We start from the raw sequence: 24,587 nt of genomic DNA on the forward strand, positions 1-24,587 counted from the left end.
TGTGGCAGCAAAAACAGAACTCAGGAGGGTCATGAACGGTCCTTTTTTCACTGACAGAGCACTTGGGCCACCGCAGGTGCCCCCAACATGATTGACATCGAGCTAGCCATGCCTATCCTGACCCCTGAGGTCAAACACAATGAAATTGCGGCCCTCAATAAAATCGAGTTTGACACCTCTGTGATAGATGATACACACAAATACAGTACGCATACGCACAGAAAATAGTATACTTTGATTGTAGATCTCTGCAGATGTAGATATGTAAAATGCTAATAAAAGTATAAAAAGCAAGTGCTACTGTCTGTATAGTACATTTATCCTAGTAAAACAAATTCCAACATCTAAAAATAACAATAATAAATAAATAAATAAAATCACTTTCTGGATAGTGTGATGGGCCACATACACAGTAAATTTAACAAATGAATAAATAAAATAAAAAGAATATCAATGATTTAGCGCATATATAGCACACCTGTCTCCTATTTATAAAATACTTCTGAAAATTCCCTGTCAATCCAAGGCGTAATACTGGGCCTGCCTGCTGTTCCTGCTATTGCTGCATTTTTCCAGTGGTGGGATTCAAAAAAAATTAGTACTGGTTCTGTGGGCGTGACTTGGTGGGCATGGCTTGGTGGGCATGGCTTGGTGGGCATGGCTTGGTGGGCATGGCAGGGAAAGGATACTGTAAAATCTCTATTCCCTCCCCACTCCAGAGGAAGGATACTGCAAAATCCCTATTTCCTCCTGATCAGCTGGGACTTGGAAGGCAGAAATAGATGGGGATGGGGCCAGTCCTTGAAAAAGGTCATTGAAAAAGCTTGGACATAGTATCCATGGTCCAACCCAAATCAATCCAGTTTCTCATTTTTCTATTGATGTGAGCCAAGGGTTACCTTTCCCCCAACTAACTGAAGAGTAAAACTAGTAAAATTAGTAAAACTAGTTAAAATGTTGAGAGATAGATGTCCCTTGGATTTATTTAAAACAAAGTGTTTGTTCTTCAATGGCAATCTTCTAAGTTTATCAACAAGATATGGAGGTCATTCATGCATTCATTCATTCATATCATTTATTAAATTTATTTGCCACCCATCTCGTAACAAAACTACTCTGGGTGGTGTTGTAAAAATATCCCAATAAAGAGGAACACAGACAAACCAAAAGCAATAAATCTTACTTTAGAACTCAGAGGTCTATTTCATGAGCAATTTGGAACATGAATAGCCAACATAGCAATGCAATTCCACAACAAAACTTACATTATTAAACCATTGCAATGGGGTTCAATGACAGATAGCAGATCCTACAAGGACTGCAATTGGGCAAAGGACACCATTGTCATCTCAAGTCACATTTGTTATACCTTCTTTTTTTTTACAGATATATGCATTCCATAGTTTCACATCCTTGTACTGTCTTACATTCTTACTGACTGTCACTCTCTGCAAACACCTGTGTACATTTGAAGCTTTCAGCTATTCGGTACTTTCAGTTCCTCATTTCCCACCAACTCATTCTTCTTGCTCTAAATATATCTGTACAAGTACCTATTTTGCAGAAAATGCAGCACACAAGTCAGCACATTAGAAATAGGTCTGGTACATTTTGCTATTGTGTTAGCTTAAAACTTTGGTTCAGTGAGGCCTGCAAGCTCATTCCTAGGCCTTATTACCTGCAACTTTCCAATGGCTATAAGTCTCTTCTCACAGTGGCTTACAGAATAAACCATTAAAATCATAACAAATAAATAAATATATCTAAAACAATACAAATAGAACTCCCAGTCTAGATAAAATTATAATTAAAAAGTGAGGAAGGAGGGGAAGAAATATACATGCAAGAGGTGGGATTTTCTCTTAATTCATTAACTACCTCCAGTGTGATGCTCCTCCATTGAGGCCACAAGCTGTCAGGTAGAGCCAGATTTTTGAGTTCCTGTGAAAGGTAAGGAGGGTCACCTTCAGGGGGTTAAGATCAAAGGTTGTATTCAGCAGGTTCTGACCAGTTCTGGAGAATCGATAGTGGAAATCCTGAGTAGTTCGGAGAACCGGTAAATACCACCTCTTTTGTGTAAACATGGAAGCGAAATTATATACATGTACAGGTATGATGACATAAAATGTTGATATAATGACTGTAAGGTGTTATAGAAGGGGAAAAAATAATATAAAAATCTGCTAAAAAAATGCCACCTCTTTTTTTATAAAGTTTTTATTTTATTTTTCCCTTTCAAATTCATTCATAGATCTACTTTCTTAAAATTGCTATTTAACATTTGTCTGTTCATCATTAGTCTCTATAATTATTTTTACACAAATATATAATACAGTTTGAGTCACTTTCTTGCCACCCCATGCCTCCATCTTATTTTGCAACGACCTTACTCCTTCCATCTATTCAACCTCCCTTCTCTGCCTTCTTCTTTCCTCCTCTCATTCCTCCTTTCTTCTTCCCCTCTCCTCCTCCCTTCTCCTCTTTCTTACCCTCTTTCTTACTCTTCATTCCCTTACTTTCTCTGCTTCACCCTTTCTTCCTTTATCTCCCCATCCCCATTCCTTTCCATTGTTGCCCTTACTTATTTATTTTCTCTGATGGGTTCTCGGGGTGGCATTTCAGCAATCCCAACTTTATATTTTCACACAAATAATTTTCTCTGTTTACATTTTATTTCTAATATTAGTTCCACTTATGTCATTTTTCTGCTAAATACCACCTCCTACTGGTCCCGCTCCCATCTATTCTCTGCCTCCTGAGTCCCAGCTGATTGGGAGGAAATGGGAATTTTACAGTATCCTTTCCCAGCTATGCCCACCAAGTCATGCCTGCCATGCCCACCAAGCCACACCCACAGAACCGGTAGTAAAAAAAATTGAATTCTTCCACTAGTTAAGATATTCCAATGAGCAGGAAGTTAGCTCTATTTTCATAGCTAGTATTGAAATCAAAAGCCAGTAGAGGAAAACTAGTAGTGTTCTCCTTTATTCTCCCTTCTTTTTCCACGCTGGTCAGAAAGAAATGATAACTTCCTCATTGACAACAAGACCACTGAGCAAACATCTACATACTCTCTCCCTCTCCCTACCTCTCTCTCTCCATCCCTCTATCTACCTACCTATCTACCTACTCTCTCTCTCTCCCTACTACCAGTGGTGGGTTTCAAAAATTTTTGGAACCTCTTCTGTAGGTGTGGCTTGCTTTGTGGGAGTGCTGGCCATGTGACTGAATGGGAGTGGCTTGCCGGCCATGTGACCGAGTGGGAGTGGCTTGTCGGTCATGTGACCGGGTGGGAGTGGCTTGCCGGCCATGTGACCGGGCGGGAGTGGCTTGGCAGTCATGTGACCGGGTGGGAGTGGCCAAGACGCTGTCACTGAATTCTTTGCCCCAATGAATGATCTACAAAAAGAAGGTATAAAAAAGGAAATTTATTATTTTGTGCACTTACTACTTAAATTAAGATTAAAATAAGTACACAAAACAATAAAAGAGCTATTTACAGAAGGTAAACTTGTCAACGACACCGGCCACACCACGTAAGCTCCCACCGCTGTCCCCACCCCTGCACCCATGCTTTCTGGTAGCCAGGCATCTTAGGCAAGTCCCGGGACTTGCATAGGCCTTGCGAGATCCCCGAACTTGTCAAAGACGCTGACTGCGTAAGCTCCTGCCACCGTTCCCCCCCGCCTGTGCTTTCTGGCGGCCCGGTGGCCAATCAGTGAGCAGTGGGTGGGGATAGCATAGTACAGACAGGTGGGGGGGAGTGGATGATGGAGCAGCTTCCAGATGGGCAGGGTGAGCGAGCAAGTGACAGGGCCGGGGCAGGCATTCTGGAACTTACTTCTGGGTCCACCGGTGGAACCTCTTCTAACCGGTTCGATAGATTTGATGAACCGCTTCTATTGAACCGGTGCGAACCGGTATGAACCCACCTCTGCTACCCACCTACTGCATTTCTCTCTGTCTCTCTCTCTTTCTCACTCTCTCTCTGTCTCTCTCTCTGTCTGTCTCTCTCTCTCTGTCTGTCTCTCTCTCTCCCTCTCTCTCCCTCCCTACCTACTCTCTCTCTACCTACCTACTGTATTTCTATCCATCTATCTATCCCTCTATCTACCTACCTACCTACTCTCTCCCTACCTACCTATCTACTGTATTTCTCTCTCTCTCCCTTTATCTACCTAGCTACCTACCTAACTACTCTCTCTCCCTCCCTACCTACTGTATCTCTCTCTCTCTCTCTCTCTCTCTCTCTCTCTCTCTCTCTCTGTCTATCTATCTATCTACTTATCTACATACTCTCTCTCTCCCTATCTACCTACTGTATTTCTCTCTCTCTCTCTCTATCCCTCTACTACCTACCTACCTACCTACTCTCTCTCTCTCTCTCTCCCTACCTATCTACTGTATTTCTCTTTCTCTCTCTCTTTATCCCTCTATCTACCTATCTACTTTTTTTAAAAAAAATTGCCTCTTCAAAATCTTGGTGCGTCTTATACTCCGAAAAATACGGTAATAAGGCTTAACCGGAGAGGCAATTTCTGCAAGCAGGGCAATAAAGATTAGGCTAGAAACAACACCAGGAGTTTCATTCCTGCCTTCCTTACAGGATTAGCTCTGTAAAGTGGGGAAAAACAAAATAAGATTTCTTCCAACAACCGGTTCTCCAAGCTGTTTAGAAAGTTAATAACTGGTTCTCCTGAATAGGTGCGATCTGGCTGAACCCCACCACTGCATCTAGGGGTGTGATTGTATCTGTTTATGTCTAATCCCAGGCCTTTTATACTAAAAATACAGATCCATTGCTAGAGAAAATAATATCTTGACCTATAATACAATAGTAGAGTTGGAAGAGACCTTGGAGGTCTTCTAGTCCAACCCCCTGCCTAGGCAGGAAACCCTATACCGTTCCAGACAAATGGCTATCCAACATCTTCTTAAAGACTTCCGGTGTTGGGGCATTCACAACTTCTGGAGGCAACTTCTGTTCCACTGATTAATTGTTCTAACTGTCAGGAAGTTTCTCCTCAGTTCTAAGTTGCTTCTCTCCTTGATTAGTTTCCACCCATTGCTTCTTGTTCTACCCTAATTCGTTCTACCTATTAACGAAAGTCTTCATTGTAAGAACCATGATAGTTTCTGCTGTTAATTTTAAATTCATTAAGTAAACAAACATGGGATAGAAAATGTGAATGTGGGAGTAACAAAGAAGTTAATAACCACACTTTGGGGCAAAGTTGTAATTGCTTGTCACTTGTTTGTTCCCTGGTGTCAAGGATTTTCTGATTTACACACTCCATCTGTCACTTGTTTTTATTTATTGTTATGAAATCTATCACAATATGATCTGACAAGCCAATGTGTCAATCTGGAATTCCCTTGTAAAATTGGTTCTTTTCTCTTTAAGCTTTTCCATCCTCTATTCCTCCCCCCCCTTTTTTTATTTTACTTTATATTATTTTTAGGACTGGGAATATCTGTCACCTCATTTATTGATGCCTGACAAAAGGTAGTGAATTTTCACATGAAACATACGCTGTTCTAGCAGAGCCTGAAATCATGTCCACATCATGAAAAAAGGTTGTAAATTGGAAAAGCAGATGCTTTGTTGGAAAGGTGCTTTATATGTACTACAGACAGTACAGAAATACTTCATTCGAAATGTGAACTTGACTTACCCTGTCAGATCTACCATTTGAATCAGCCCTAACTTATAGCAGCCCACCAAATTTTCAAGTGAAATTCTTTTCCCAATATTTTAAAAATGAAAAGGCAGGAATTAAACCTGGCACTCTAGATCTTTTCTTTCTTTGATTTTTGACTTTATTTTTTATGCCATGAAGTGTGGAAATGTGGGAGAGCTGCTAGTAACAATCACAAAAATAATATAAAAAGCTGAAAGCATAAATTAAAATGAAACATAGATCCTCAAATGACTGAATAATTAAGAACTGGGTGAAACTTGAACATTGGGCACTATCTAATAAAATGAAATTCAATGGTGAAAAGAGTAAGGTTCTACATTTAGGCAACAAAAACGAAATGCACAGGTACAGTATAGGTGGTACCTTGCTCAACAGTAGTAACTGTGAAAGGGATCTTGGAGTCCTAGTGGACAACCGTTTAAATATGAGCCAGCGGTGTGCAGCAGCTACCAAAAAAGCCAACACAGTTCTAGGCTGCATAAACAGAGGGATAGAATCAAGATCACGTGAAGTGTTAGTACCACTTTATAATGCCTTGGTAAGGCCACACTTGGAATACTGCAGTCAGTTTTGGTCGCCACGATGTAGAAAAGATGTGGAGACTCTAGAAAGAGTGCAGAGAAGAGCAACAAAGATGATTAGGGGACTGGAGGCTAAAACATATGAAGAACGGTTGCAGGAACTGGGTATGTCTAGTTTAATAGAAAGAAGGACTAGGGGAGACATGATAGCAATGTTCCAATATCTCAGGGGTTGCCACAAAGAAGAGGGAAACCAACTATTCTCTAAGGCATCTGAGGGTAGGACAAGAAGCAATGGGTGGAAACTAATCAAGGAGAGAAGCAACTTAGAACTGAGGAGAAATTTCCTGACAGTTAGAACAATTAATCAGTCTTATTTTATTTTTACCCCCCCCCCCCCCACATTTAGCACTTGGCCTTATTTTGGGGGAGGTCTTATTATTTTTGATGTGCAGGAGGCGGCGAGCTTGGTCACCTCATGGCTGCTGCTGTGCTGCAATATTTTTGGGGAGGGATTATTTTCAGGGGAGGGCTTATTTTAGCGCATGCACTCAAAAGCCTGATTGGGCTTATTATCCGGGGAGGTCTTATTTTGGGGGAAACAGGGTATGTGTCTATGTAAATGTGTGTGTGTGTGTCTATGTATATGTGTGTGTGTGTGTTGTATGAAAAAAATATCCTTGTCTCTTTACAGATTTTCTAAACAGTAAGGGAAGGTGGGACTGATGGTTGAAGATGTGCTTCCCATAATCATGGTAAGCAATGCCATTATTCTGACCTAGGCTTCCCCAAAAAGCACTAGGCAGACTCCTGGCCCCAACAAAATCCCTTTTATTAAATGAATGTGAATTCTGCTCCTTCATATTCAGTAAAGGTCTAGTAAACAGTCTTTCAAACATGAATTTATTATCTACAATGAAAAGCTGCCATGTAAATATTTTCCGAATGCAGTGCTGGGCAAGGAAAGACTTGGCACAGAGTCTCTGAGGTTCACGGACAGATCTTCACACTCCTGAAATGAATGAATGAACAAACAAATGAATTGTTTCCTGCAAAAACCCACTCCCCTTTTGCTCCTCTTTTATTTCCTATGGGAGGGGTCATTCACCGTCCATTTATGGCTTTACTTCAAAGTTCGCCCTGATTTCTTAGCTGTTTTGTTTCTTCTGGCAGCTCTGCGCATGCGCACACTGGGAACAGGCTCCAGCTGTTCCTCTGCCTCACTGCTGTCTAGCTCCAAAGGCAGCTGAGAACAGCCAGATGGCCTTGGCCCCATCTCTGCCTCTGATACAGAGCCCTTGTCTGAGCCTTCCCCAGCCTCAGGGACTGGCCCATGTTCCTCCCCAACTTCTTCATTATCCGACTCTGCTGCCAGCTCCACTGGCTGCTGGCAGGCCACAACCTCCATGTGTAGACAATGAGATAAGATTCTCAATAACATAAATGTGACATCCTGCGGTAATATTTCAAATGACCTTACTAGTGGATTCATGTAGATGTTAAACTGCACAGGGGACACAATAGAATACTGGGGGACACAACTTGAATCCCTGTTGTGAATTAATACAGGCAGTCCTCGACTTATGACCACAACCGAGCCCAAAATTTCCATTGCTAAGCAAGTCAGTTCTTAATTCAGCTTTGTCACAGTTGTTAATTGAATCACGGCAGTTATTAAGTTAGCAACATGGTTGTTAAGTAAATCTGGCTTCCCCTTGATTTTGCCTGACAGAGGGTCACCAAAGGTGATTACATGACCCCAGGACACTGCAAGCATCGTAAATACAATGGCAGTTGCCAAGAGTCTGAATTTTGATCACATGACCACTGCAATGATTTTAAGTATGAAAAACAGTCATAAGCCACTTTTTCTCAGTGCTGTTGTGAGTTCAAACAGTCATTAAATGAATGGTTGCAAGTCAAAGATTACCTGCAGTAATCCTCCAGCATCATTCAAAAGAAAGAACCAGAATTTTTGTAACACAGTGTCTCGTGGTTCAATCTCAAAAAGTGGTCCAGAAAGTCATTGATACTGAAAGCAACAATATCTCCAGGAATAAATACAGCAGAAATCTATTCCTCCATCTAAGTCATCTATCAAGATGGCCAAAGCAGTTTGAATTCCATTATCTGGCTGAAAACTCAGATAATCTGGCTGAAATGGATCCACAAAGACTCAAAGAGATTTCTCTTTAGATTATGTAAAAATTAGCTCCATCTCTGTCTCCCTCCCTCCCCCGCTCTCTCCTTTTCTCTCCCCCTCCCTCTCCCCCTCTCTCCCCCTCCCTCCCTCTCTCTTCCTCTCTCTAACTCACCAGAGTGAAATCTGATACTAAACTGGTAGGAATAGCCAACACCCTAGATTATGGGTGTCAAACTCGGGGGGGGGGGGAAGATGGTGGTTCATGTTGCTGTCACATCATGTATTGTGACATTTTTTCTCTTGACTGAGCTGGGGTGGGTGTGGCCTGTGCATGACGCATCTGGCCTGTGGGCCACCAGTTTGACACCCCTGTCCCAGATGATAGGCTCAAGATCCAGATGGATCTTGCAGGCTTGAACAAAATGAAACTCAGTGTAGAGAAAAGTAAAGTCTTACACTTAAGGAAAGAAAAACCAAAAGTACACAAATAGATTGGGGAAAACCAGGCTTAATAGCACTAACTGTGAGAGGGATCTTTGACTCTCAGTGGACAATCAATTAAATATGAGTCAGCAGTGTGCAGTGTGCAACCAAAAAAGCCAATGCAATCCTACTGTAAATTTCATTAACAGAGGGATTCAATCATCATGTGAAGTACTAATACCACTCCATAAAGCCTTAGTAAGACCTAGAATACTGCATCCAGTTTGGGTCACCACACTATAAAAAAGATGTGGAGACTCTAGAAAGAGTGCAGAGAAGAGCAACAAAGATGATTGGGGACTGGAGAGTAAAACATATGAAGAACGGCATGGCTAGTCTAGTGAAGAGAAGGACATAATAGCAATGTTCCAATATTTGAGGGGCTGCCACAGAGAGGAAGGGGGCACGCTATTTTCCAAAGCATCTGAAGGCCAGACAAGAAATTAGGGATAGAAACTGATCAAAGAGACATTCAACCTAGAAATAAGGAGAAATTTTCTGACAGTGAGAGCAATCAACCAATGGAACAGAAATTGTGGAAGCTTCATTTCTGGAAGCTTTCAAGAAGAAACTGAACAGCCATCTGTGAGAAATGGTATAGGGTTTCCTGCTTGAGCAAGGGGGTTAGACTAGATAAACTACAAGGCCCCATCCAACTCTGCATTCTAGTCTAGTCTAGTCTAGTCTTGTCTAGTCTAGTCTTGTCTAGTCTAGTCTTGTCTAGTCTAGTCTAGTCTAGTCTAGTCTTGTCTTGTCTAGTCTAGTCTTGTCTAGTCTAGTCTAGTCTAGTCTCTCTCTGTGTTGGGCAGATTACCATTTTGTTTTTCAACACCAATCAAATAAGAACATATCCACAATCAGTTGTGTTATTGACAATATAGCCCAGCTTGCATTAACATCAATAAATCAACTTTGTAATCCTTTGGAAGTGGTGAAATTTCTTTCTCATCAAACAAATCTGCCAAATATCAAATCCATCTCATGGTCATTTATATAATATATGTGAACACAAAGAATTGAAATTCCTTCAGAGAAATGGAAAGACGTTTCTCTTCACAGCCCACCACATTCTTCAAAAAAATTTTGGAAGCTTCCTGAAGCCTCTTGCAGAAAATTGTGAGTCTATATTTGGTAAGGAAGAAGAAAATAAACAACAAAAAAGTCTCCTATCCAGAATTGTCTAGGGCGGGGCCCCAGATCCCTGAACTGCAGAGTCTCACCAGCCCACAGCCCACCAGGAACTGGGCAATGCAAGTGAGCAAAGCCTCATGTGTGCATGCACGCGATCCAGGCCAGAGGTGGTATTCAGCAGGTTCTAACCAGTTCTGCAGAACCAGTAGTGGAAATTTTGAGTAGTTCGGAGAACTGGTAAATACCACCTCTGACTGGCCCTGCCCCCATCTATTCTCTGCCTCCTGAGTCCCAGCTGATCAGGAGAAAATGGGGATTTTGCAGTAACCTTCCCTTGCAGTGGGGAGGGAATGGAGATTTTACAGTATCCTTCCCCTGGAGTGGGGAGGGAATGGAGATTTTGCAATATCCTTCCCCTGGAGTGGGGAGGGAATGGAGATTTTACAGTATCCTTTCCCTGAGGTGGGGAGGGAACGGAGATTTTACAGTATCCTTCCACTGGAGTGTGGAGGGAACTGAGATTTTACAGTATCCTTCCCCTGGAGTGGGGAGGGCACTGAGATTTTACAGTATCTTTCCCCTGGAGTGGGGAGGAAATGGAGATTTTACAGTATCCTTCCCCTGGAGTGGGGAGGGAACGGAGATTTTACAGTATCCTTTCCCTGGAGTGGGGAGGGAATGGAGATTTTGCAATATTCTTCCCCTGGAGTGGGGAGGGAACGGAGATTTTACAGTATCCTTCCCCTGCCATGTCCACCAAGCCATGCCCACTGAACCGGTAGTAAAAGTTTTTGAATCACATCGCTGATCCAGGCAGCACATGAAACCATGCCCTGTCCTGTCCACAGAGAAAAAATGCATGGTGACCAGTCTCTGGCACTCAAAAAGTTGGCGGCCGCTACTCTAGGGTTTAAAAAAAAATCTAGATGGCAACAATGACATTGCAATCAAAGCTGTGATGAGAGTTAATTGCACAATAGTGGCCTCCATCTTGAGTTCTTTCATTCCCTTCTCCATAACTGCAGACATTCCTACTGACATAGCATCCAATTTCATCCCAAAATTGCTAGGCTATTCCGAAGTGTATATGCAATCTGTTAAGGAAAATAAAAAAGATTTATATATTAGTTCTAAATTAAACAGCTGAGAAACCAGAAAAACGGCAACATCAGACACAACTAAAAATTCAAACAAATTGGGAAAGATTTATGATGTTAATCTTAATTAATTGTAATTGTATTAATTTTTAAGGAAGTTCTATTGAGTTACTAGTTCTTATTTCAAGATAAATACCATATTTTTCAGAGTATAAGACACACCAGGGTATAAAAAGTTTTTGCACTCTGCAAACCTCCCCAAAATGGCCTGTTTTCCACAAAAATGGGCCCTTTTTTCAAAAAGAGGCATGAATAGCCCTATGGAAGCTTATAGAGTGCTGCTGGGGGCTGGGGGGGGGCAGAAAATGGCCCGTTTTGTGCTCATTTCTGCCCTCCCCAGCCCCCAGGAGCTCTCTGAAAGCCTCCATAAGGGTATGCACAGCCATTTTGGTGAAGGGGCAGGGCTTCGGGAGGCAAAAATAATATATTCGGTGTATAAGGTGCACCCGAATTTTCAGCCTCTTTTTTGCGAAAAAAAGGTGCATCTTATACTCCGAAAAATACGGTACATACAAAGTTCTACGTATATGTATCACATCAAAATTACTTAGGATTGGCCAGTCTTGAAAACTGAAATTCAAACGGGATCATTTTGATGTGGATTTTCCTATTTCTTACTTACCGAACTCTTATAGAAATGTCCACATTTGTTCTTTTCTGATCTAGGGGTGCAATTTTAAAAGAAAGTACAAAAAGAGTGAGAAAATCCATGCAATGATACTGTCAGGGCTGCAGCCAGTTCCTTTTGGGATCTTTGGCTTGCCACACTAATATTCTATTCTACTATGCTGTTTCATTAGTGAGGAATTGGGAGGGGGAATAGTAAGGAGTAGAATGTGTTGTTTTCAAAATAAAATCCCTTTCTAGAAGCCCAAGATCATCCTTTGTCTCTGCACCTCTGCACCTGACTGGAACTGGATGGGTGGAACTGCCAGCATGGCAGTAGAAGATTGGACCATGTGATGGACTTGTGGGTGTGGGGCAGAATCTTGAACTTTCAACTGGGTGGTGAAAACTGGGAAGCTCTCAGATTTGGGTTTTCCCAAATGTGCCAACATGACTCTCTTAATAAATTGGAACTTTGAGCAATACTTTGCCTTGGACTCTGATTTAATTATGGATGTTATTTGGAAGCCTGACAGATACATTAGAAGAAATTGCTATCAAATGGGCCAGATTAGAGACAAAATATCAAGCAAAAGAAACCAGAATAATACTGTGAGCTGATGAAAGTTACTTCTTTATTGCTGCATGCCTATTCACAAGAATCTTGCCAAACTGATTGCCTTTTGCTGGGAACTGCCAGATAAGGATTTCATGGCTATTGGAAGAGGTAAGATCTGTGTGGCTTTTTGCCATGCTAAGACATTAAGCTCATTCCCCTTCTCCAGTGGTGGGTTCTGGATCCCATTCCAACTGGTACGGTTGGAACGGGCCTGGCGTGTGCCACATGGATGCATGCGGTGTGTGCACAGCACGTGCATGTGTCATACCTGCCTGAGCCACCTCTGCAAGCCTCCGTGATGCTCCAGCTGCTCTGGAGCACCATACCGGATCGTTACCCGGTGCTCCGGGCAGGCTCCGGTACACCCGTACCAGCGCATACCACCTGCAACCTACCACTGCCCTTCTCCCACCTCCTCCATCTGTCAGGGCTCCAAGTAATGCACCTATAGAAAGTAGAACTCTGAGGCAGGCAAATTCTTCAAAGATCAATGTATTGGATACATCATATTGGCACCCTGTCACTTTCACCTAATTAAAAGTAAAAGTTTCCCCTTTCCCTCCAAGTCACTGGTCACTCTGTCCAATCCAGGTGCTGGCAGTTGCTTGGTGACTTCACTCCTCTTCTGCCCAGTCACCTGTGAGAATGACCTTGGTTCCCACATGAAAGCTTTATTGTTTTGGCTACAAAACCCCATCTAAAGAGAGTTGACGTCACGACAGCACAACGTGCGATCCTGGTGCTCCGAGATCGCAGTCGAATTTCTGCCATTGGACGGTCCATTCGGACCTAAACTATCCTGCAGAGATGGTGATTGAGAAGGGCACCCCCTGCTGATCTCAGAAACATCGCAAAGTCCCTGAAAGATCCAGGAATAGCCTTTTTCTCCAGCAACAGAAATGCAGCTAATGAAGCTGCTGAAGTTGGGACAGCTCCAGAACGGGAAGAAAGCGGAAAGAGAAAGTGTGTCGAATTGGTGAGGAATTTTTATTATTAGAGGAAGAGACTACCCAAAAAAAAAATTAAGTTAAGTTAAGATTGAAGACAAAAGACTGTAAGCGGCGAGATTGATCTGCATTGAACTTCATGTGTTATCCAGTTTCTAATTTCTTTTTTTTCCCACGGATGGAACCTTTGCAGGGGCTCCCTATTTTTTAAACTAAATGGTTTAATTCTTTCTTCTTTTTCTTCACTTTTGCTTATAGCTATGGATTAAAATTCTCCTTTTTTTATAATGCTTGATTTGATTGTTTTTGATCTCCATTTAAGGTTTTTTTTCTTTCTTAAGCTTGGAATATAAAGAAGAAAATAAGAAGGATTATAAAGAGGGTTGTAGCAACAGGAGGAAAAGCAGTTACACTGCCACTTAGAGGCTGTAGGCTGGATACATTGTTTTTTCTTCTTTCTCTTGGATCACTTGAGATTCAAGGTTCTTTCAGCTTGTTTACTGACAGTGATAGTAGGAAGAGCACAAGTTGTTTATACAGGTGCCTTTTGGAAGTTCTATCACTAGCTATCTGAGAGAAGACAACATTTTGACTTGAAAGATAATAAATGAACCTGTTTGAAGTTTATTAAAATAGCCTTGAACCCTATAGTGGCAGTATCTGCAAAATTGAAAGAATGGTCCAGCAGGAAAAAGAAACTGTAACATTACAAATGATCATGTTTGAAATTCAAAATCTATTAGTTGTGACAGAGAGAATTGAAAAGAGATTGGAGAATATGGAATACAAAACAGAAAAATCTGATGGAGAAACTGAGGATGTTTACCAAATGAAGAAAGTGGAGGACAGAGTTCAAAAGATGGAAGAAAAAAATGAGCAAAGAGATAAGAAAACTGTGGATACAGATAACAAAGTGAGCGTGGTTGGTAATGGCAAGAGCGGAATATGGAAAGGGGAGATGGATGGATTGGAACTCTACCCCAGACTTCAAAGCACAAAAGAAGAAAAGAGAGAAAAATTGACGGAGATAAGGAGTGAAATCTTGATAGAAGCACTAGTGATAATCAAAGATAAGCTGATGGAAAGAGCAGATGTTGGGTTTCAAGCTTTTGTGAGATACGAAAGGAACAGCATGTTGCCAAGGGAGGTTTATACAAGATTTATTAAGAAAGTAACTAGAACATTAATGCTACAAATGGCAAGAGATATAAGACTGTACTATTGCTGGAGGATACAGGTTGATGCAATGAAAAGGTATAATAAAAATTAAGCAAAATTTAGTTTACCAGTAGTATGTATAAAATGAAGCGACAATAGCTATAGTTAAATAATGATTAATAATGATAACAATACATATAGCTATATTATTTGATAATATGACATTTTATATAAACAATATATGGAGATTATGAGAGGAGGTTTAAAAGCTTTATCTAGGATATGTTGTAAAGATGTATTGTGATTGGATGATTTTAGGATGATTTAATGGAATGTTATCATATCATCCTATTCTAGATTTTGAATATTATATATAAAAGGACGTAAAAACAATTATAGTCAAATTAAGGTTGAGATATAATAATTGTGATATACATGAATCTAGGTGAATTTAAAATATGCGATTTGATATGAAAAGCAGCTGGTGACTATGGAATAGATGCAAGGAGATTCTGTAACCAACTGACTCCCTTTCTACAATTTGTAATGTAAGATGGATTTTTTATTTTTATTTTTATGTTTGTTTGTCCTTCTTTAAAAACAAATAAAAATTGTTTTTTTAAAAAAAACATCTAACTATTTCTTCTCTCCCTCTGTTGTGTGGCAATCCTGAAGCCTCCAAGATGTCACCACTCTCTAGCTGGAGAGTCCATCTCAAAAAAGCATATAACAAGTCATGTAATTAGAGACAAACATAAAATGAGGATGAACATTTTCTTGACTAATTCTGGAATAAAATAACAAAAGGCTTTAGAAATAGGCCAAAATAAAGGAGAGAAAATTAGAAATAAAATTGAACAGATCATAGCAATTAACAAAGAGATAAAGTTAAGGAGATGGTGGATAAAAATGAAGTGGTTCATTTTATGATTCATAAAAATGGTTATTAAAAATAAATTCTGTTAATTTAATGCTTTATATAGCTAGATATTCTATCTAAATGGAATGAGGTTCGCTACTTCCTGTGGAATGTTAATGTTATAATTTAGGGTACATCTGAAGTACTTTGTCCAATCGGTAAGCTTTTTATTACAGATTTATTAATTTCCTGACAAATAATTTAGAAAGAAGCTAAATGGGACCTTCAAAATGTGTCTGAGAATTGAAATCATAAGGATTACCTTTTTAAATTTTAATTTCCAATGGGGAAAAAATATCGTTATTTGTAATAAGTACACTAATATAAAATATTGCAGATTTGCATACCAAACGGAAGGATATGTGTCCACTACTAAAATAAAATCTCTCTCTCTCTCTTTCCTTCTCACACACTGTGCAGCCCCAACTCACCCACATATCACAGTTAGTGCAGAGAGCTTTATTTAGTCTGTTTCCCCCAACAGTTCTCTTTCAGGTTTGCAGTTAACCCCCAGCTGCAAGCTTTGCACAATAACTGGCTCTCAACCAAGTAGATAACCAAAAGCAAAACAAACTTACAGCCAAACCAAAAACAGTCTTGGACATAAATATTATGGCCAGTACACCTATGTTTTTTTGGCAAAGATTCATAGAGGGTAGAGCAGGGATGTCAAGACTCATGTTTGGTTTTTTCACTTTCAGTATTTTTCTTTTGTTATTATTGTACATAACCAAAGGCTACAACAATGATGGGTAACCTTTTTGTTGTTGCGTACTGAAAGCATGCGCATGCACGCACAATAGCGTGCGTACCTGTGTAGATAATGCAATGCGTGCATGACCCCCCTGTGTGCCCTGCCCCATGCACATGTGTGAGCAAACTCCCCATGCTCCCCCTCCCCTCCATGCATGTGTGCATGACCCCCCCTCACCCTGTTTTGGGCCTAGTAGACCTCCCTGTAGTCTCCGGGGAGCAAAAACAGACCACGAGGGAGGGGGCGCTGTGCTGCTCTCCATGCCCTGTTTTGGGTCTAGTAGGCCTTCCTGCAGCTCCTGGCAGCAAACACAGGCTGTGTGCTGCCCCCACCCTCCGTGCATGTGTGTGTGACCCCCGTGCATGCGCCCCACCCCCCGCATATGCATGACAGAGACATGAAAATCAGCTGGCCGGTGGGAGGCACACGCACATGTGTGGTGGAGGAGAGCTGGGGCATCGGCTCACGTGCCTGCAGAGAGGGTGCTGCATGCCACCAATGGCACATGTGCCATAGGTTCGCCATCACGGGCCTACAACATTGTATTTTAAACATTTCCTGCCAGGAAGCTTTGAGAAATAACGCCCATGGATTTGGGGGGATTTGCTGCTGAATTTTGGCAATGCAATTCTGCAAGATTCTGGAAGCTGTTGAGAAAGGTATTCCGGTAGTGCCTGCAATGCTTGGGACATTGGTTGTCAATGCTTCCTATGTGCCATAGGATGCCAAAAGATGCTAGACTACAAAAACCCCTGGTCAGAAGTCAATTGCTTGTAGACCATGCTTCCAATATCAATATGTGAAGAGAAAGAACACACTCAGTGTAAAATCTGTCTGGATGATTAAAATGACCTCTTGTGAAGAAGTTCTAGTGATGGTCTGATGACCTCCCATTAACAGCTTTAAATTGCATTCCGCTAAATATTTAGAAGCAATTATAAAATTGTCCTACCTTTGCACAGGTATTGCTAAGGCCCTGGTGGAAGATTGACTGTATTATAATCCTGAGAATTAAGAAGGAAAGATTTTTAAATGAGTGGGATTGATTTTAAAACAATTCTGGCATTTTGAAAAAGAAATTGGTTTCCAAAGGTTTTTTTTACTACATTGTGTCACAGAATTCACATAGGGCAGTTCCAATTATTTTAATTATGTGTCATGATTATCGATGGACTAAGGCCAGCTAGACATTTCACAACAAGATCTTTCATTGCCAGCATATCCTTATCTACATTTAAAGTCCTTTTCTTTTAAAGTTCTTTTTGACTGGTTTATTGGATAAGAAAGGAATGAAAAATAGCTCTGAGCATAAACTGTAAGATGATAAAGGGTTTAGTTTTTCTCCACATGACCCCTTCATATCATAATAATATAATGATCACTGTGGTATTATTTACCCTTTGTAAGTAAGCTTTTAAGCATATTATTTGAGTTTAATATCTCTTATTATTATTATTATTCTAGTCCACATTATGAAGCTCATGAAATCTGACATAGAGGGAAAAAAGAAGAGTGCAACATTTGGTAGCTACCCTGCAGGGAATTAATCCTCCATTATGAAACTCAGACCAGATTAATCTTGCAACCTAAGTGACACACTTTTTCCAACAAAGAAATTAAAGTTTAAGAAATAAAATATAAATAAGGCACTTTTTCTGCTGTGGTAAATGAAGTTATTCTTCCCACCCTAAACACTTGCATTTCTTTCCTTTTTATGACCTTGTAATCCCTTAATTGAGGGGTGTGATTGGGATGAATAAATAGAGCTGAGCCTTTATTGACCAGATGCCCTTCCTGACACCATGCATTCACAGCAGATATTTTCTCTTTGCGCCCTGAGAGAGAAACATCTGTTTTTACCTAGGATTAGGTGCCAAGGACATCCTTATCTGAATTGGGCATCAGTTTGGTACAAGAAGAGTAATCTACAGTGCTTTTCTGTATCAGGAGTAGTCCAAATACAAATAGATTTGAGTAAATTATTTGTAATATGTTGACATGAGATGAAAAATCTGACACCTAACCATACCTTCTCACTCAGTCCTACTGTTCTCCCCTATACACAAACAAAACAGTTAGATCAGGGGTGTCAAACGTACATTGTCACATTATCATCATGTAACGTATCAGGACTTTTTTCTTCTTCGCTAAACCAGGGGTGGGCGCATAGCCAGCATGTGAAGCATCTAGCCCACAGGCTGTGAGTTTGTCACCCCCGAGTTAGAACATCATGGTTCAGAGGAAGAACAGAACATCTTCAATTACAACTTTTCAGAGTTTAAAATAAAAGAGAACATGAGCTATTAGAAATACAGTACATTAAATATTTGCTTAGACCTAAGATAGGCAAAAATGCCAATTTCTTGGTGGATTGAATGATCTCACGTGACAAAGCTGAATTGTCTATCATCTAAACTTCAATTCTAATGACTGAGCACTTCCATGTTGATGATTTGGCAAAAGTAGTTTGCCTTCTTTCAAGAAGCTGTTTTGATTTCCATATCTAGGCTACAGATTGGAATTTCCCAATGGTCTTCTACCAAATACTAACCAAATTCATTCATGCTTAGTATTTGAGGAGCAGGTTGATCAGATGCTACTACCTAGCTAAGCTATGTAAAAAAAAAAATAGCAAGATTAGATTCATGAAATGTATCAAGAAATAAATCATTTTAGAGTAAGAGTCCAGAATGTGCAACTTCCAATTGTTTTAAATCACACATTACAAGATCATTCATCGCTGAAGGCAGTTCAACAACATCTGGAGTACCATGTTCCAGACTTGTATATACTCCGCATATAGAAGGAAAATAAAAGCTTATTGGTGAGTGTAGGAAATGAAGAAGCTGAACCCAAGGGTGAGGTCAAACCAGGGGTGAAATCAACTTACCTTCGCTACTGGTTTGCAAATGTGAGCACACAAATATGAGCTCATTTTGCTTGCATGCGCCACCTCCATGCATGCGCAGGACCTTCTGTTCATGCACAGAGTGTCAAAAATGGGACATGATGATGTCCGGGCAGATGGGTGGAGCTTCCCGTCGCCACCACTACCAGTTCGCCTGAACTGGCTAGAACTGGCTGAATTGCACCACTGGATCAAACACATCATCATTCTGGAGTCCCTAAAGCCCCGAAAGAGAGCTACGTCTAGCTCCCATTGAAGTCTGTTGACTCTTATCAACAGACCTTTAGTATTGTGTTTTCCGAAAATAAGACAGGGTCTTATTTTTTTGACCCCCGAAATAAGCACTTGGCCTTATGAGGGAGGTCTTATTATTTTTGAGGTGCAGGAGGCAGCGAGCATCATCACCTCATGGCTGCTGATGTGTTGCAATATTTTCGGGATGGGCTTATTTTTGGGGGAGGGATTATTTTAGCACATGCGCTCAAAAGCCCAGTTGGACTTATTATCCAGGGAGGACTTATTTTCGGGAAAACAGGGTAGATCAGATTTTTGTGTATAGGTTGAATAGAATACACTCATTATTCTTTTGAACTCCAAATCCCTAAAGGTTTCTTGTGATGGACACTGCGTTAACTAGCTCCCCAAAGGTTTGCAAACATTTGTGATGTACAATAATTCGTGTTCTTATGTCTTCTATCCTATCGGGTGCAATATACCATACTTCACATATAATAACCCTCTGCATGGCAATATTCAAGTTCAGTGCTGATTTTAAAGGCCAAGATGTTGCTCATTGGTAGTCAGATCTTACCCAACAGAGTACTCGTCATCTAATGTCATGCTGGGGACTGTTACATCATACATGACCACAATAAAAAGTGCTAAGACAATAAGGCATTAGCCCAGGGGTGGGTTCCAGCTGCTGCCACTGTCGGTTCACTCAGGGACATGCTGCACAGGTGTGAACTACAACGCATACACAGTACAAAAATGCTTCTGTGCATGTGCAGAAGCAAAAACAATATGGCGGTGCCTTCAGTGCTGCCGATAGAACCAGTTCAGGGGCATGGCAGGCCAAACTGGTCTGAACCGATAGGAACCCACCTCTGCATTAGCCCTATTAGTTTTCAAATGTGCACACAGGCTTTCCCTGAAGCAATCTATTGCTGCTGCTATGACCAGTTGCTCTGGATATTTATCTGCCATCACCCCCAAGTTATGCTGAAGTGTTGCACCTTCATTTACTATTCTCCTGCCATTTTGTAATCCGGTGGATTGGTTTTTGATGGTTTTGTCTTACAATAAGAAAGATAGAGAATGAAACGGAATTATTTCCACCTTCCATTCAAATTTGGGGGATGGGGGGAGAAAAAGTTGAACTAAAACTAATTGACTGGGTGAAAATTAAATGCAAGTGGGTCATATTACTTGGAGGTTGCTAACTTTTCTTCCCTGAAGCTCCTGCTTCTTTTCTAATTCCTTCTGGCTTTATTAGATGTCATCAACTGCCAGCAGACTATTTCTGCCTTCAGGTTTTTCAATTATTTATGAACATGGAATATTTTCTCTGTTTCACGACTGATAATTTCCACTTCTCACCTAAATGATTTTGTGCAAGAACAGAAAAATCAGTTTAGTTTTTGGAAGCACCTTTTCTCTCTCTTTTTTTAAAGTGTACTTTCATACATTCTCTTTCAGTCACCTATTACTGAACATTAATGTTAAGGACTGTGGGTTGTTGTTGTTTTAATTGAAGTCTGCATGAAGAGATCTAACAATCTGAGAACTGGGTTACAAACATCTGGAAACTGGCCACCTGCGTTCCTTAGAAATCCTCAATTTATATAATATTTTGGAACACTGACCTCTTTATAGTGCAGCCCACTTTGTTTACTGTATTATCTGTTTACAAAATATTTGAAAGTGTGCTGGTTGCTTTTAGGCACAAGAGACACTGTTCATTTTGAGATACATTCATTCTACCAAAATCAAATTCCAGTTCCATGTGAATGTATTTCATTGAAAGGTTAAGATAATCAAACTATGAAAGGGATTTGAATGACCAGCTAGTGAATTACTTAAAAATGAACCTATGCAGGCCTGCTGAATATCATTAATTCAATCTTCTTCACTCGGGCATATTTGTTCAGTTCTACCATCTTGGCAAATACAGCACTAAGATAAAGGTAAAGGTTCCCCTCGCACATATGTGCTAGTCATTCCCGACTCTAGGGGGCAATGCTCATCTCCGTTTCAAAGCCGAAGAGCCAGCGCTGTCCAAAGACATCTCCGTGGTCATGTGGCCAACATGACTAAATGCCAAAGGCGCATGGGACGCTGTTACCTTCCCACCAAAGGTGGTTCCTATTTTTCTACTTGCATTTTTACATGCTTTCGGACTGCTAGGTTAGCAGAAGCTGGGACAAGAAACGGGAGCTCACTCCATTATGCGGCGCTAGGGATTTGAACTGCTGAACTGCCAATCTTTCTGATCGACAAGCTCAGTGCCTTAGCCACTGAGCCATTACGTCCCTTTTAATGCAGCACTAGAGCAGTGTTAAGTAGAGCGGTGGATTGTTATTACATTCTCGAGATAAACCCACTGAGTGTGAATGTGGATTGTTTATTATCCAACAGAATAAAATATTATCATTCATACTTGAAACCAACCACCCCGCTGTTTGTTTGTTTGTTTTTATTTCTTAGTATCTATATACTACTAAAACTCTTGTGTCTGTTGGATACTTTGTAACTTTCAATGGAGCAAAACACTGCATAATAGGGCAAGGCTTTATCAGCAAGATGCCTCAAATAAGTTAATTTACCAAATGCTAGGACCTATTACTCCTCGGGCACTGAAATTTGGGGATATTTTTGCTGTTCAGTATCATCACACAGTTGTGGTCAGCTACAATCTCATGATCTTCATTGTTCAACATTTTCTTACAGTTTCCCACAAGTCAATGGGGAACCCAGAAGGAATGGTATGAGTGGCAATTCTCCTTGCTACCTTTCCACCAGTAAAGCCCCTATAAGACACTTCAGGGAGAAGGTTAATGGAGAAATGGTGCACTCTCTGTCAGTTCCATTGTGGTTGCACTGTTGTAACACACTCAACGACTCTCGCATTCCCTCACCCGCCTGGCAGAAGCCACTTACCTGCTTGTTGGGAAAGGAGAGAAGAGGAAAGGAAAGGAAAGGAAAAAGAGGACGGGGAAAACTGGGAAGGGAGGAAGGAAGGAAAAGAAGAGGAAAGAATTAAGTGAGGAATAGGGGAAGTAGGGAGAGTAGAAGAAAGAGTAAGGGAGCATGGGAAGCTATCTGTTCTGTCCCAAGCCTCTAAAATATACTGATGCAGATTTGGTTGTCTGCCACAACTAAGGAGGGAGATAAGCAACCCCTTGGCTAGGAGTCCAGAAAATTATCTCTATGAAAACAAGGCTTGAACTCACGAAATTCTCCCAATCTTTCACTATGCCTGGATTAGTAAACTGTTGTCTCCTGCAAAATTCCCCTCCTGTCGCCCCACCTATAAGCTCTCCGGGAGGGGCCAATCAGTAGCCACCTGTTTCCTATTTCCTTCTGTGAGCCTTTTTCCAAAGCTGCTCCCTCCTCCTCTCAGCCCTACGGATACATACGTCAGGGACAGCCTCCCTCTGTTCTTCCTCACTGTTCCCTGACTCAGACACCATCTGGTGGCCAACAGGCACCTCTAGTCCCTCATCTGACTCCGAACACCCCCCCCCCGAGTCTTCCTCAGCCTCCAGGGCAGTCCCATAGTGTTCATTGCTGTCAGTTTCCAGCAACAGCTAAGCTGGCCGCTGTTGGGCCACAACACTATATCTCACTGTAGGGCCCTTCCCCCGGGTCTGACGCTCAGGGACTGGCTTAGATGGGAATTGCTCATGGAAGGTGTGCACCAAAGCAGGTGCGTGCATGGAGGTCGCATCCTCCCAGGTAAAATCCTCTGGCCCATAGCCCTTCCATTCAATCAGGTATTGGAACCGTCCTTTCAGCCATTGGGAATCCCGGATACCGGCAACTTCGTACTCGGGAGGCTCCTCCTTGTCACAAGGTTTTGATCTGGTTGATGAAGAGGACAAGCTGGCCATTCAAGAACAGGCCTCTCTAGTCCCTGCTCTGACTCCGAACACTCCCCAGAGTCTTCCTCGGCCTCCAGGGCAGTCCCATAGTGTTCATCGCTGTCAGATTCTAGCAACAACTCAGCCGGCTGATGTTGGGCCACAACACCATCACCCCCACCCTCTTAGAAGAATGAAATATTTTGAGGAATATTAAAAAAGGCAGGATAAAATATTTCTCCTAAAAAAGAAATAAAAAATCTTAAGGGAGACAGAAACTCTGAGCCCCAGCTCCCTGCCTCCAACTAGATATTGAGCTGGGGCAGCTTTTAGAAATGCAGATTTGTTAATCCATTATACCCTGAAGCAAAGTCTGAACAAAGGCTGAGAGATAGGATTAGCCCTCACTCAAGATCCAAACCAGGATAAAGCCATTAAGCCATAACAGGAATTGCCCAACACCTTTTCAGAACACAAACTTCTTCATTGCATCATTTTAGCAGTCCAAACTTCAACCAGACCTGGAAGCTCAGACAATATAGAGCCAGCTATGACCTCTATGTAACCCCTACAACAGTCAATAAAATACATGTTCTTGCACAGGAACAGGAAGCTCAAGTGCAAAGCTCGGAGAAGGTATAACCCTCTCCACACACATACACTCTCAACTCCATATGGTCCTGTTCATCAAAAATTGACACTCTTTCCAATCAGCCACCAACCTCCATTTTGTCTCCAGTGCCTTCCTCCCAGCTTGAAACTGAACAAGATGGATATTTCTTCCTACCTGAGAAAAGCAAGGAAGAAAGAAGGACGATGAAGGGAGGGGGGAATTCAACCTGAAGCACAATTCCGCTGACCATATTTTTCTTTTGTTTTGAATTTAATATTTCTGAACCTGCTTTTGATTAAAGCAAATCAGGAATCTTTGATTCGTCTTCAGTCATGTATAGGGTGTCACAACCTCAACTTTCTTCCTTATGAAATTAAAGCTCAGGATTGGAGGAAGTGGGACCCAACCCCTTTTTTTGTTCTTCCTGGTGTCCTTTTTTGCACGTCAACAGAAAAAGACATTGTAGCTTTTGGGGGAAACTGCTTGGATCTTACCTTATATTCCATATGATTGATACATCCATGAAAATGTTAAAAGACAATAAACTTTTGAAAGTTAATGGCTTAGCCGAGGTAAGTAGATTTCCTCTACCCTAGTCCCACGTTGTATAATGCATTGTTCTTCAAAAATTTAATAGCTGCAAGAACTTTTATCAAGCTTGTCATTTTACTACAAAGAGTGAAAAATGGTTCTGTCAAGCTTTATTTTGCTGTTTCCTATTTTTACAACTTCTATTTCATTGTGTCTCTGCATCACTTCAGTTTCTTGTGTGTATGTGTTTGTATTTAAAAAGAAGTATGAATATATACACATTGCAATAGATTTTTTTCCTCATGTTTACATT

The sequence above is a fragment of the Natrix helvetica genome (genome assembly GCF_964273705.1).
Source record: "Natrix helvetica genome assembly, chromosome: 5".
Taxonomy (NCBI): Eukaryota; Metazoa; Chordata; class Lepidosauria; order Squamata; family Natricidae; genus Natrix; species Natrix helvetica.